Genomic DNA, 16,558 nt, shown 5'->3' with positions numbered 1-16,558 from the left:
CGTCGGTCTTTTTCAGTGCTTTAAAGAATGGCTGGCACCTATCGGTGGCCTTGGAGACGAATCGCGTCAGGGCGGCGATTCTTTATGTCAAACTTTGTACTTCTTTGACTTTCTGCGGCGACCTCATTTCTAAGATCGCCTTGATCTTTTCGGGATTAGCTTCGATCCCACGGTGGCTCACCATGTAGCCCATGAACTTTCCAGACTCAACCCCGAAAGCGCACTTGTTGGGATTGAGCTTCATCTTGTAACGCCGCAGGATTGCGAACATCTCCCTGAGGTCTCGAACGTGGTCGTGGGCTTTGAGACTTTTGACCAACATGTCTTCCACGTAGACCTCCATTTTCTTGCCAATTTGGCTGGCGAACATTCGATTTACCAAACTTTGATACGTTACACCCGCGTTTTTGAGGCCAAAAGGCATGACCTTGTAGCAGTAGAGTCCGTGGTTTGTAACGAAGGTGGTCTTGATCCGATCCGATTCGTGCATGCGGATCTGATTTTACCCTGAATAGGCATCCATGAAGCTTAGCAGTTCATGGCCCGCCGTAGCATCCACGAGTTGCTCGAATCTTGGGAGAGGAAAACTGTCTTTCGGGCAGGCCTTGTTGAGGTCTTTGTAATCGATGCAAATCCGCCACTTCCCGTTCGGCTTCTTTACCATGATGACATTGGACACCCACTTGGGGTGTTCCGCCTCCCTAATGAAGTTGGCGGCGAGAAGCTTGTCGACTTCTTCACCAATGGCCTGGTACCTCTCTCCGCTGAATGCCCATCTCGGTTGGACGCGTTCGATCACCTCTTGTCGTCATTGAGGCGGTGGACCATTATCTCGGGGTCGATCCCCGACATGTCGGCGTGTGTCCACGCGAAGACGTCTTTGAACTCGCGAACGAAGGCTGCGAGTTGGAGTCGGATCTCGGATGGGAGCTGGGCGCCTACTTTGACTACTTGGTCAGGCTTGGCGTCGTCCAGAACGACGGGAATGAGGTCATCCGGTGTCTCCACCTTCTGACGCTCGACTTCGTCCCTTTGATCCAATTCTCCGAAGGTGCCTCTTTCCTCGATTTTGCACGGGAATTTGTCTCCGAGTTGGAAGACGGTGCTCACCATCTTCCCATTTCCCTTTCCATCCACACCTTGGATGTAGCACATTTTGCCATCGATTGGTCTCCCAACATTATGGCGATTCCCTTCTCGGTTGGGAATTTAATCATTAGAGGATAAGTGGAAGTTATGGCCTTCAACCGATTGAGAGTCGGACGGCCTATGATGATGTTGTATGCTGATGGCTGGTCTAAAACCAGTAATGACACGATGTGGGTGACCTCGATCCCCCAGGTGTCCCGAAGGTAACCGGGAGGTCGATGGTAGCCTCTGTCATGACCCTCTCCCCGGAGAAGCCGAAAAGTGGGGTCGAGATCGGGGTCGGTCTCAATCCGGTCAGCTTCATCCTGTCCAAAGATGATTTGAAGATGATGTCGGCAAAGCTGCCGTTATCGATCAGGATCCTTCGGACAAGATTGTTAGCGACCGGGGCCGAGATGACTATCGCTCATTGTACGGGTAGAGCACTCGCACCGCCTCCTGGTTGGTGAAGAACATGGACTCGAACGGGGTCGGAGGCGGAGCCTCATACGTGTGGTTGATGGAATAGCGCACCATGTCGAGAGCCCACGGGACATAGTGCACCATGTCCCGTGGGCTCTCGATCCTCATATAAGTGCGGGCTCTCGACATCAGCTCCGCCATGTCCCGTGGGACCTTTCCAACAATAGACTTGAGGAAGTCGCTTGTGCGAGCTCACTCCATGATCGCCGTGATGGCGTCCTTGTCGTCGAATCCTTCGACCTTGTGGGACTCTTCGGTGAAACGAGCTAAGTACTGCCTCAAGGTCTCGTCTCTCCCCTGTCGGATAGATAGGAGGTAAGTTTTCGACTTCTTTTGTGCCACGAGAGTGGCGAACCGAGCAAGGAAAGCCTCTCGTAAGGCCCGGAAGGACGAGATGCTCCCTGGTCTTAGGCTCTGGAACCATTCGAATCCCGACCCAGTGAGGGTCAGGCTGAAGGCCTGACACAGGATGGCGTCCGACTGCCCCTGCATTGTCATCCGTATCTCGTAATGTTGGATGTGGAAATTCGGGTCCGTCCGTCCGTCGTAAGGAGGGATGGACGGTAACTTGAAATTTCCCATGCATGGCTGCACGAGGATTTGAGCGGCGAAGGGAGAGTACGACTCCTCGATCCCTCCATAGGGCCTCTGCCTTCCCGACTCACTCATCTCGATGATCTGGTTTTCGAGGCTCTGGATCATCGTCACCATGTCAAGCCCATTGGCTGGGCTGACCGCCGGGATTGCGGGAGTTGCCTGTTGACGCTGATTGGATGCTTGGTCCCCGGCGTTGGCCTGAGGTCGGCCAAGAGTGGTGGCGGGGAGTGCATCCCTTTGGGAGTTGAGCCTTTGGCGGAGATCCTCCCCTCGAGAGTTTCTCTGCGCCATCAGACGCTCCCGAAGGTCTCCGTTTGGCGCTTGGCGAGGCGACGTTGCCCTTAGGGATGGCATTTTTACCCGAAACCCGTTAGCCCGTCCGTTACCCGGTCTTAACGGGTCGGGCAATACCCGTTCAAAATGAGTTAACGGGCTAACGGGTATTATCCGTTAGTATTTTAGCGGGTACGGGTCGGGTAGCGAAAATATTAAACCCGCCCCGTTAACCCACTAACCCGCCCGTTAATTATTTTTATGGAAAAAAATTAGATATTTTTTTTAAGAAAACATTAGATTACATCATAATGAGTAGGTTGTTGTTTTGATTCTTATTAAAAATTATTTTTTTTATTTTTTTTAAACGGGTTAACGGGTGCTCAATTTTGGCACCCGTCACCCGGCGGGTATACCCGTTACCCGCCCCGTTGGAAAAACCAGGTTAACGGGTACGGGTTAACGGGTATTTTAATAGGCGGGTACGGGTACCGGTATTGGTGTACCCGCTAAAACCCATACCCGTTGCCATTCCTAGTTGCCCTTGGCCGGATCGTCCGACGGGCGCTTCGGCTGTCGGCCCCATCGTCCCCGACGGCGGCCCTCTCCCCGGCGAAGGGCCGTGTCCGGCCGCCTCTTGAAACCGAGGGGGCAAACCCCCGAGAGTGGGACCGTGCATGTTGTCGCGACGGATGAGATGGTCCGGCCGGGGCGTCTTTTGTCCTTTAGGACTAGGATTGGACGAGGCTTGGCGTTGCTTCGTCGGTTCTTGACTCCCCCTCATAGTCGGGGTCGGAGTCGCCCTGGGCGGTCCTATCCTCGACGTCATAGCCGAGAAGGTCGGCGATGAGCGAGCCATCAACGCCGGGACGGTCTAGGAGCTCGGCGAGCCTTCGAGATGTGTCCTCTCGGAGCGCGGTCTCGGGGTCATTCGCCGAGCCTTGGGGCTGGCTCTCGTTGTCACGAGGCTGCCCTCTTAGGCGATGCGCGAGGCTTCTGAGGCCGTATCTCGAGCCCGTCGTCCGTTGCCTGCGGAGGTAGTAGGAATTTGACTCATCTCTCGAGAGTCGTAAGGGTTTCCAGAAATGGGATTGGAAGGGAGAGCGTCCACGAGGTCAGAGGTCCCCTCCTTCTAGCGCCAAAATGTTGTCGCTCATTTTCGGACAACTATTTAGGAGCCAAAAGCGGTTAGACCCAAGGTCAGACCAAATGATCTCGCTTTGGCTCGAGCGTGTCGGACTTGGTATCCCAAGTCGTCCCTTAGCTGTCGATGATGCTTGCCTCGTCTCAACACCTGAAAAGTGGGAAAGAGAGTGTGAACTACAAAGGGGAAACAGAGGGCGTACCTCTCTTTACCTCTCCGACGCTCAACATTAGTAGGATTGAGGTGGGTAAAAGAGGTTAGGTGTTTAGAGAGTCGAAGCTTGAGAGAAACGAGTGAGTTATGAATTCAGCAGTGTTTCGGTACTCAATTTCCGATTACCTTTGGGAGAGGATCGACCTCTATATTTACAGGCGACCAATGGGTGTCTCGGGCAACCCCTTGGCCGAGTGAGGTTGAGCCGGCCATTGGCCGAGTGAGACTTGCTCGGCCAATGGCCGAGCGAGGAGCTTGTGTCGGCCGATGGCCGAGTGAGTTAGGCCGGCCATCGGCTGAATGAGATTCACTCGATCAATGGCCGAGTGAAGCGCCTGGGCCGGCCAATGGCCAAGTGAAGTTGGGCCGGCCATTGGCCGGATGAGTTTCGGTCGGCCATTGGCCGAGTGAAGCGTCTGGACCGGACAATGGCCGAGTGATGTTGGGCCGGCCCTTGGCCGGGTGAGTTTCGGTCGGCCATTGGCCGAGTGAAGCGTCTGGGCCGGCCAATGGCCGAGTGAAGCTGGGCCGGCCATTGGCCGGGTGAGTTTCGATCGGCCAATGGCTGAGTGAGTTTGGGCCGGCCATTGGCCGGGTGAGTTTGTCCGGCCGCTCGAATGGCCGAAAACGTCATCGGGTCTTGTTGGGCCGATAACAAATGTGAAGGCGAGAGATTTTATGTATAATACTAGACTCAATAAGGAAATGGGTAAAAGCTCTATATGTTAGGAATATACACTTAACATAATAAAATAAACATAAATGATTACTGAATAAGATAAGAAGTTTACTTTATTGGCATTTATGATTAGAGGGTTATTTTCTAAAGAGAATCAATAACAACTATCATCCAAAGCCTCTGTATTAAACTGAATTACATGTTGGGCATCTAAGTTCGGGTGGTGAACTAAAATGTAGTCGACGATTGATACATGCATAGATAGCTGTATCTAAAATCATATATGTGGAACACAAGTGAAGATTGATCACTTGGTGGGAGCATTCTACATTTTTGGTAAGTGTACGACATGAACGGACTTTGGTTTTTGATGTGTCGTTTAATGACTGTTACAACACACTAACCAGGGTCACTATGATGGTCACAGTGAGACTTAATCTATATCCTGAAGTGATCATGGATTTCTAGGTCATATTATTGAATTTTTTGACTCATTCGTTAAAGGCTACTATTATGCTGGAATCACTAGTACAAAATATAGCATCAGGTGCGACAAAAGTCGTTGTCGTACCTGAAACTGCAAAAGTCGCACCTGATGACACTTTCAGGTGCGACAAAGTCGCACCCGAAAGTCCGCACCTGATGATATTAAGTGCGAATTTTCGGTGCGACTAGTCGCACCTGATAGTCATGCACATAAGAAAATCAAATTTGTATTAGTGAATACTTATGTCTTGGGAGTTCGGGATATGATCTGAGCGGAATATGATTAACAGATATGAAATCCAGTCTTCCTGAAAGAAGGTCAATGTTCACTCACCTAAGGGTTGATTCCATAACCGATTGATTGTGCACACTTTCGTAGTAAGTACGTACGAAAGAATCTTTCGCTAGGGAAGTATCGGTGTTTGGGGCTCATATGTATTAAGAAGAGTATAGTGGAATAATTGACCTTTCTCGATACGGGTTGAACCTGGAGGATTTTGATCACGTACTGACTATATAAGTGGACAATCTTACGATGAGTAAAATATAATTCTATTAATAAGAAGAATGCAGTCTTGGATTATTTTGTGGAGTATCCCCAAGATTGACGAATCGATTGAAAAAGAGAAATTACTGTTTCGTCTTCTAATCGACTTTGTGTGAGCTTCTGTTACTAGGTCCATAGTCTCCGATTGGGCTCTGATAAAGATGGATAAAAACTCTCTGGTAATAATGAAGATGATTTATTATTACAATCTCACAGTTGTAAACTATCTAGCAGCATTCATTCGGAAATTTGTCTATTTGCCGAATTAAATATTTATTGTGAAATTAATTATTTATTGTTGGATCAAGTAAATAATGAATTGAATTTTAAGTTGAGCCTTATGGACACTGTAAAATTAGAAAATTCTTTGGCACATGACCTTATGGTAGTTGTCTACCATGTGTATTAATTACCCAATATTTTCTCTAATTAGTTGCTAGATTTGTCGAAAAGATATCAGGTAACTAAAGAAATAAGAGATAGAATAATAATTGTTGAGATATTCTCTCTCCATTAAATAATGAAATAAAATATTGTCATTTATTCTCTCTCATAATTAATTTCATAATATATAGGAGAATAATAATGGTAGAGATATTCTCTCAATTAAATAAAGAAATAAGATAGTCCTCATTATTCTCAAATGTCTAATTCCTTAAATATATGAGAAAAATAAGGAAATAAAATATCCTAGATTCTGGTACGATGGATGAGAGAAAAAGTAGGATTTGTAGTCAAGATCCAATGATTCATGCTTAACTACAAAATTAGAAAGAATATAGGAGGATAAAATATCTCTATGAGCTTCCTAGAATATCTCATTTTTACTACTATAAATAGGGGTCAAGGATAGTACAATAGAAACAAGTGAAGAAGCAAAAAATTCTCCCATCACACCCTGAATGTGGACGAATTTCTTTTCTCTCCATCTTCCTCGGAATTCGTGGTTCCATTCCAAAAAAATACGACACGACATGAATCTCTAAATCAAAGTCGTTGTGAGATAACGAGTGAGCCCACACTTTCTTCTTATTCCATCCGGAGATTAAGTTTCAGAAGATTACGGTATCATCTCTAGAGATCCAAATGATAAGAGTCATGTAGTCTTTTCCGAATTAAAGATCGGAGCTGCTAGAAGATCAAGTTATTGGACCTCGGAACGGGATCTTGAAGAACTCTATTGAAGTGTTAGTAGTAGATTACGAAACCTGCAAGTAATCTGAAAACTCCTCTTTTAATAGGTTGCTTGAATCGCTTTCTCAAATCTAGCTCTATTCTATTCAAATCTGCAAATCTAGACAAGTTTATACAATTGTATAAATAATTAGCATGTTACTGTAATTATTTATTTTTTCGCAATGGTTATAGGGATGTCTAATTCCCAACACTATATTCTCCACCACTATCAGTTTGTTTGGCTTTGATATTAACTCTTACTTGCAGTTCTATCTGTGTTTTTGAGATGTTTGAAAGAATTTAAGGCTTGTGACTTTGTTTTTAAACGATGGACCCAAGTATATGTAGTATTTGTAGCTATATGTTGATAGAGTGGGTAGTCCCCAAATATCCGAGTGTATTAGTTCAAGGGGCTTGGAAACTAGAGAAAAGAAATTTGAATAGTTTTCCAAAACAGTGAGAAGAGCAAACTGAATTTGGCATTTTATTTATATGTTTCAAATTACACTATTGTAGAACATATTTTAGTACATTTGTGAACAATGTCTTAATCTCTTATGCCAAATATCAATAGAATGAGTAGTAGAAGCAACAGTACAAGAGATAACAAACATAGCCTTTTGGATTGACAAACTCAATAACATTGCAGGTTTGTGACTCTACTCTTTCTTGATTTGCGGCTGTGATTTGAGTAGGTAACTGATTTGAACTGTGAAGATTGACTTGAGAAGCATTGAAAGCATAAAACCTTCCCTTTACTTTACCCTTTATTAGGATAGCCTCGCTAACAATATCCTTCACAAAGTACAAGTTATGACCAAACTCAATTATAACATTGTTACGACGAGCAGATTTTGAGCCATTGATAAGGTTCTTGGTTATTTGTGGAACATGCAGTATTTCTTTAAGGTATAGGGTTCTACAGGGTACCCTTACCATCTCCCACATGAACCTGATCAGCTTCATTGTATTCTGACTTGATTGAGAGATTTTGGCTTCTGTAGCGATGTGATTTGTGGCTCCTGAGTCCGAAAACCACCTAGAATCTTCTGCAGTTGGAAAACCACGCCGAGTCTTGAATATTTGTATTAAAGTATTCATGAAGTAAAGGTTTGACTCGTTGAAGACTCTTGGTTGTTGTTGTGGTGCTTTCCTATTAGATTGTATGTACCGATAAGGATAGGTTTTCATTTGCTTGTTGTTGAAGTTGACTTGGACCTGTGAACGATTGATCATCGACAAAAGCATTGCATCACAAGATGGCCCATTTTTCCACACGACTGGCATTGAATTTGACTATGGCTTCGACCAGAATCAAAGCCTCCACGTCACTCCGAGCTGAGTCTGGCATTTGTGGTCCTCGCCCACCTCGTAGTTATGAGCACCACTTAGACTTTGTTGGGGATACGCATTGAATGTGGAATTACTTTAATTGTTGTTGTTGAACGACCATCTGTTCTGATTGCCATTGCATTCATGAAGCCTTCATTCTCATTTTTCTTTGTAAGCATTGCTTCATGCTATATAAGAAGAGAATCAAAATCATTGACCAAGTATGGTTCAACTCTCAGATTGAGCAATGTGACAAAAGTCTCATACTCGCTCGATAAGCCCTTGAGAATCACGGTATTTTGCTCTTATGGACCGCTTTCATGTCCAATCTCTTGGAGATCAATACAATTCCTTATTTTCAACAGATAATCATTGACTGATAGGCTATACTTTCGTGTGTTTCTCATAGCATTTTTGTAACTCGAAACATTTGCTCTGACTTGAGAGCTATAGAAATCCTCAAGATTTTCCACAATTGTGCAGTGGATTCGCAATAATCCTTTGCGAGACCAGATCATCACTGATTGATGAGAAAAGTTAAGACCAAAGCAATTGATCTTGTTGATTCCAATATGAAAACTCTGGATGATTTGATCGGAAATGTCATTAGCGCGAGTCAGGTACTTGGCCGGAGTGCGGAAGGTATAAGAGGAAGTTTTGGAGACGATGGCCTTAAATGAAAAGCTCAACTTGTTTTCACCAAAAAATGAAATTCAATTGATCGAGCGATTGGATGATTGAACACGATCGTAGATAAACGATTGCTATAACTTGTGGTTTGTTGATTTGAGGCCATCGCTGAGATGTCGACCTGCTCTGATAGTGTTTACGGATTTATAGTGAAAAGGGAATGAAGATAGAAAGAGACGATTTCTTCATTAAATAACTTTTTGTTAAAAAATAGAGTTATATACTGATTCAAGCTTCTAACTAACTTTTAACTACATTTACAATAAACTCTAGCTAACTAACTCTAGTCTAGATAAGCCTTGAACGGTGTTCCTTGCTGTGCACTTAATCCCAGCTCTCACCAAGTATGAGTTGGGGCTTATTGCGCATAGATCTTCTAGTCTTGGCTTGATCTTCTAATGGCTTTTTTACAGTTAATTTAATTAACTTCGAGCTGGTGGACTATTTTCCTAATAAAATGAAACTTGGGTTAGATCCTTAAAAGGAGATAGAGGATTGACTAGTTGTAACAAATACTTGATATATATATATATATATATATATATATATATATATATATATATTAGGGTTCATTAGGAAAATAGTCAACTTAAACGTTTGATATTACTAACTAGCCAACGTTTGGTAAATATTAGGTAAATAGCCAATTTCATATATTTATAAACGTAAATCTTAAGTAAATAGTCACTGCCATATATTAAGCCACGTCATCATTTATGGATATTTACTTAATACTTATCAAATGTTGACTATTTAGCAATATCAAACGTTTAAGTTGGCTATTTTCCTAATTTTTGATGCGGGCCGAATTCTGCATCCCAATCTGTCGATCCAACTTCAGAGGGCCGTATCTTTTGACTCGGTTGTCGGATTTACGCGTACAGCATATCAAATCGAAGAAAAAGACGAGATATTTAACTCGTTGAGGACAGTTTGTTAAACATCGAATCCCAGAACCAGTTTATTCTGCTTCGAAATATCTCGGTCCATTTCATGTTTTAGCAATTTAATTGTGTGACTTTTGGGTTTGGTTGTCCTTTGGTTTTCTTATCTTTTGGGTTTATTTTGTCCGTTGATTTTCTTGTCCTTTGTGTTTCTTGTCCTTTGGGATTACCGTGACTTGTATTTAATCACCATTTTCAGACCTTAGTGATCAGAGATTAGAATGAATGAAAATTAAAACCTTTGTATTTTTATCCCCAAATTCGTGTGTTCTTGTGAGGACCTGATTTGATGCCTGAGACCTAGTATTCATGAGCGAATCAATAGGTGGAGAAAGGTTATTCGATTGGGTATTCGTGCGTCGAATCAACAATCGTAGTCCATTTATCTCATACACACCATTCCAAATTCCGCTGCATCAATTTTTGTATATATATATATATATATATATATATATATATCATTCCAATTCTATTATTGTTGCTACCATCTGAAAATTAATTGCTACAAAAGAGAAAAAGGATATGTCGATACCTAACAGAAGAGAAGAAAAGCTCAAACACATGCAAGAGATGATGAACGTGCATGATCTAATGTATAATAATGGAGAGAAAGTGTCAAAATTCTATATGCAGTTGATTTGGAAGACAAACAAACTAAAGAATTTGAGTAAATCTTTCAAGGTTTTCAAAATTTTCAAATCTTGTCAAAATATGTGTCGTATATATACATGATACCATCTACTTCTCTCTTTATTGACCTTCTCCAACATTATTTTATCAACTACCCAATTAATTGTAGCAAGTTTCAAAAAAATGAAGTAATATAAAAAAAAAACATATAAAAGCAAATGCTGATTAAAAGAAAACAAAAATTGTACCGTTGTCTTCCTCGTCACGTTTACGTCTTTGAAAGTGAAAAATGCTCACCTACTTGTTAAAAAAAAGAATTGGATGGTTATACTATGTGATACAGATATTGTTCATGTCATGGACTTGTCAAGAGAGAGCCAATATATCAATAAATAGTAGACCAAACAAACCCCACAATAAGACAAAATACGCCTGTTTTCCACTTAATATCCAGCCAAAAACGAATGGATTCAAGACTAAATCGAATTTCTTCTACACATGTATTGGGACGCGTTATAAATATCCATTCTTACTTTCATGCACATATTTATAGATCTATCTACGAACTTAAAAACCGAAATAAGAATAACTTTAGTGAACAATCGTCAAAATTGTCGGTATAGTCAATTAAGGTGTCAAACTTTCTTTGGCAATATTCACTTACATTTCGTTAGCGGTCGAATTAATGTCTATTAGATCAATTCTTGAGAGCTAATAAGCTTTGGATTGACACGTTTGGGAGCTCGTTGGAAACTCCACAAAAAGCCTAAGAGAGTCAACGTGTACTATAACGAGGCGAGGGGCGGGAAAAAATTTGGCCAAAGGGCATTGACTATGTCCTTAATGTTGTTAGGAAAGAGGCTGAGAATTGTGACTGCTAACAAGGTATTTATTAACAATAACTAACTCAAGCAATCTTAGGAAAATGGTTCATCTAGCTTAAAGATTGTATTAGTCTAGTCATTTTATTGATCTCGGTTTAGTGACAATTTATTAGTTTTACATCTAGATCTAGGGAATAAATTATGTGTTTGTTTGTCCTCTAATTTATTATAATGGATTAAAGTTATGACACAGGGCTAGGAGTTGACTGCGTGTCTTTTGTCGTGTAGTGAGGTTTTTCCACTCCGTACAGTTTGGGGATTTTGGTGAGTTTGCTCAGGTTTGGGTGTGAACAGAGGGCTTAGAGAGCAGGTTCTTTGTGGGTGGGAAACATGAGTGTTAGAGTGAGCTGAGACAAGGGGAGTGACCATGGGTGAGGACTTTGAGGAGGAGATGATGCAGACCTCGTCGATCCTAGCTAGGAGGCTGGTGATCACCGAGAGAGAGGACGCTGATGGAGAGAGGGCGGAGCCTTTCTTCCTCGCCGGGAAGGTTCTGGCCTCTACTCCGGTGGGGGCCAAGACCATTTGGGACGTGTTCAGGTCTATTTGGAAATGCAGGAAGTCTTGGAGGGTTAAGGAGCTGGAACCGGGACTATTCCAGTTCAGCTTTGACGACGGAGACGATTTGCGACGAGTCATGGAGGGAAGGTCGTGGAAGCTCCGGGGAGCTCAACTTGTGCTAAAGGAGTGGCCAGCTCATATGCTTGCCGGGGAATTGGATTTCTCCACAACGCCATTCTGGGTCCGGGTATGTGGACTCCCACCGGGCTTTCACAATATTGCGAGCGCGAGGGAGTTAGCGCCGCTTATATGAGTGTTTTTGGGTTTTTCAGGAAGGGCGGGGAATGACCTGAAAATGAGGGTGGAGGTGAATATCCAGAAGGCTCTGTGCGTGGGATTTTTCCTCGATCGAGATGAGCTATCGCCTTTGTGGGTACAATGCAAATTCGAGAACTTGGGTCGTGTGTGCTATACGTGTGGAATCCTTGGGCACAACTCCGACTCTTGTTCGGCGAGAAGGGAGGCGGTGGTGAGGGCGCCTCACTCGCCGGAGGTGAAACTGTATGGTGGGTGGATCCATGAAGAAAGTTCGTCACGCTCGTGCTTTGCCGGCATCGAAAAGCTGGTGGGGAAATGGAAGTTCCTGGAGGCGGTGGCGTGGCTCAAGGAAAATAAAGGACCCATTCCAGAGGAGCTGTTGGAAATTGAGTAAAATTAAATAGGTGTTTTAATTAGCTCAACTTAATTTGTTCACTAAAAGACAAAATAGTGTGTTGTTGATTGAGAAAGTGAGTTTGTGTGTGGGAAAGAGTCCCACATGGAACAAAATACTAAGGTGAATGAGAAAGTGATGATCTGGACTGGACGAAGTGACGAAGTCATTTCAGCTCGACTGAGCGAGGTCGACTGGACGAAGTGACGAAGTCATTTCTGCTCGACTGGGCGAGCTCGACCTCCAGGCGAAACGGCACGATCCGCGGGCTTCTCGCGACGATTCTCGCCAACGGTCGCGCCTCCTCGTTTAGTAGTTAGTTTGGTTACCGTTCGAACTAACGGTCACATCGCTTCGAAACGAATGATCGTTTGGCCAACGGTCGTGTCGTTTGCGACTATAACCGTAGTTCGATCGAAACAGTGCGTCTGTTCGTCGAACTTTTTCGCGAACAGGTACGATTGCTTATATAATCGACTTCGGATTCAGTAATCAACACAGGTTTTCGAACCAACTTTCTCTCTTCCCGAAACACTTATCCAGAAACACAGTTCTTGCTTATTTTCGGATTTTCACTCTGTCTTGGTGCAGTCCGAACTAGGCTTGTCGTATCCTGCGGTATTCTTGTACAGAAACCTTAAGACATTTTGGGGTACACGAAATACTATAAGGAAAGCGTTCATATGCGTGATTCAAGCCTCGAAGTCTTCAATTTCGAAGAATTATCTAACAATCTTATAGTTACTTGTGCTATGGCTACCGAGGCGTCTGTTTCAAGTCTGAAAGTGATGAGCCAGGACTTCGTCAAGTTAGATCGCTTCGACGGCACTAACTTTACTCGCTGGCAAGACAAGATGTGTTTCTTCCTCACCGCCATGAAGATCTTCTACGTGCTCGACCCGACGTTGGTGCCCATCCCAGAGCCGACGGACGAAGATGATGACGAACTCAAGGCGGACCGGAAGAAGCGTCAAGAGGACGAGCTGCTGTGCCGGGGTCACATTCTGAACACATTGTCAGACCGACTCTACGATCTCTACACCGACAATCCATCGGCGGTCGAGATATGGAAGGCTCCCGAGTACAAGTTCAAGGCCGAAGAAGAAGGTACCAAAAAGTTCCTTGTCTCGAGTTACTTTGATTTCAAGATGTTTGATGACAAGTCTATACTTGCTCAAGTTCATGAATTACAAGTTATCGTCAACAAATTGAGGACTGTGAAGATAGATATTCCGGAGTCTTTCCAAGTTGGTGCAATTATTGCGAAGTTGCCCAATTCGTGGAAAGGCTATCGGAAGAAACTTCTTCACAACACCGAGCACTTCTCTCTGGAGCAAATCCAGAAACATCTTCGAATCGAGGAGGAATCGAAGATGAGAGAGAAGACGACGGATACCGGTACTTCCAAGGCCAATGCGGTGAGCGCTAAAGGCAAGAGGAAGTGGAATGACAAGGAAGGAATTTCGGGTTCCAAAAAGGACTCGAAGAAATTCAAGCATTCCGGTCGAGCTGGGTCCGGCAACAAGCCCGTGTCCAAGGGGTCCAAAGGGGGCTGCTATGTGTGTGGCAAACCCGGTAACTATGCTCGAGATTGTCGACACCCCAAGACGGATATGAAAGAGGTCGACACCACTATGACCGATACTAACATAGTCGCTACGTTGAGCGAACTCATGGCGGTCAAAGGCAAGGTTCAAGGGTGGTGGTACGACACTTGTGCTACCGTTCACGTCGCCTATGATAGAGCTGCTTTCAAAACCTATTCTGAAGTCAACGATGGACAAGCGGTTCAGATGGGAAACGAGCATCACTCTCAAGTTGTCGGCATCGGGAACGTGGATCTCAACTTCACCTCCGGGAAGACGGTCACTTTGACAAATGTTCTCCATGTTCCGGATATGTGTAGGAACCTAGTTAGTGGCGATCTCCTAGGCAAACCGGGGATCAAATCTGTGTATGAGTCGGGCAAGCTTATCTTGACCCGTAATGGTGTATTTGTTGGCAAAGGCTATTCCAGTGAAGGGATGGTCAAACTTTGTATTATTGACAATGTTATTAATGAAATTTCTCCTTCTGCTTATATGGTTGATTCCGTTTCTTTATGGCATAGTAGATTAGCACATATTGGTTTTAGCACTATGAAAAGATTAATTAAATGTGGTTTAATTTCGTGCAAATCCGATAAATTAGATAAATGTGAAATATGTGTGAAATCTAAAATGATAAAGAAACTGTTTTATAGTGTAGAGAGAAATTCTAAGTTGTTAGATCTTATACATTCTGATATATGTGAATTTAATGGCATGTTAACCCGTGGGGGAAATAGGTACTTTATTACCTTTATTGATGATTGCTCTAGATTTACATATGTGTATTTATTGAAACATAAAGATGATGCTTTCAATGCTTTTAAGGTGTATAAGGCTGAAGTAGAAAATCAATTAGGAGTTAATATTAAAGTCCTTAGAAGTGATAGGGGCGGCGAATATTTTCCTAGTGATTTTAATGCTTTTTGTGAAGAAAATGGTATTGTTCATGAATGTTCCGCACCTAGAACACCACAAAAAAACGGTTTAGCCGAACGTAAAAATAGGACACTTCAAGAGATGATAAATGCCATGTTAATGCATTCTGAATTACATTTTAGTTTGTGGGGTGAAGCTTTACTTTCCGCATGTCATATTTTAAACCGTATTCCTTTAAAGAAAACCCAAATATCTCCGTACGAGGTATGGAAAGGGAGAAAGCCTAATATTGAGTATTTCAAAGTGTGGGGGTGTCTAGCCTACTACAAAAACATGGATCCTAAAAGGACCAAGTTGGGTCCTCGAGGGATACGAAGTGCTTTTATTGGCTATGCTACGAATAGCAAGGCATATAGACTTCTAAACTTAGAGTCTAATGTCATAGTAGAATCCCGAGATGTGGAATTCTTTGAGAATCTTAACTCGAAAGGAAAAGAATCTCAAAATTCCACTAATGAAGAACCTCGACTAGGCGAGCTCGATCTCCAGGGAGGATCGACCTCAAGGCCAGCTCAAATCCTAAGCGAGCTCGACCAGCAGGAAGGCTCGACCTCAAGGCGAACTCGAACCTCAGGCGAGCTCGACCTCCAGGCAGGCTCGATGCCTCGAGATGAAAGTTCTTCTAGGGTAGTTGTAGAACAACCCGAACTTCGGAGAAGCAAAAGAGTCCGTAAGACTAAGGAAATAGATTCTCGCCTCATTTCTTTTTACCTAGTAGAAGGAAATAGAGAGAGTTTTGCTCGAAAAATTCTTATTATTCTTCTTATTGAAGATGATCCTAAGACTTATAATGAAGCTGTGGCTTCTCGAGACTCTGCCTTTTGGAAGGATGCTATCCAAGATGAAATGGATTCTATTATGTCAAACCACACTTGGGAGATTGTCGATCTACCCAAAGGATCGAGACCTATTGGGTGTAAGTGAGTGTTCCGAAAGAAGTACCATAGTGATGGCACTCTTAACACTTACAAGGCTAGATTAGTAGCCAAAGGATTTCGACAACGGGAAGAAATTGATTACTTTGACACATATGCACCGGTAGCGAGGACAACAACAATTAGAGTGTTGTTTGCCTTGGCTTCTTTGTATAACCTCAATGTTCATCAAATGGATGTCAAGACGGCATTCTTAAATGGAGATCTCGATGAGGAGATTTACATGGAGCAGCCGGAAGGTTATGTGCTTCCGGGTAATGAACAAAAGGTTTGCAAACTTGTTAAATCCTTATATGGATTAAAACAAGCACCCAAACAATGGCATCAAAAGTTTGACTCAGTCATACTTTCGAATGGTTTTGTTCCTAACGTTTGTGACAAGTGTTTGTACTCAAAGGTGCGTGGTAACCTTGTGATCTTCCTATGTCTCTATGTTGATGATATGTTGATCATTAGCAATGAGATGAAAGGAATATTAGAAACGAAGAGGTTTCTATCTTCTACTTTCAAAATGAAAGATCTTGGACAAGTTGATACTATCTTGGGTATCAAGGTTCGTAGAACCAGTGGGGGTTATGAACTTAGTCAATCACACTATGTTGAAAAAGTGCTTGATAAGTTCAAACATTTAAATTTCAAAGAAGTGAACACCCCATTTGATCCAAGTGTAAAACTTGAA

The sequence above is a fragment of the Urtica dioica genome, chromosome 2 (assembly GCF_054948205.1).
Source record: "Urtica dioica subsp. dioica isolate 48M chromosome 2, U.dioica_male_clone48M_v1_H2, whole genome shotgun sequence".
In the NCBI taxonomy this organism is placed as follows: Eukaryota; Viridiplantae; Streptophyta; class Magnoliopsida; order Rosales; family Urticaceae; genus Urtica; species Urtica dioica.
This window is presented reverse-complemented; position numbering follows the sequence as displayed.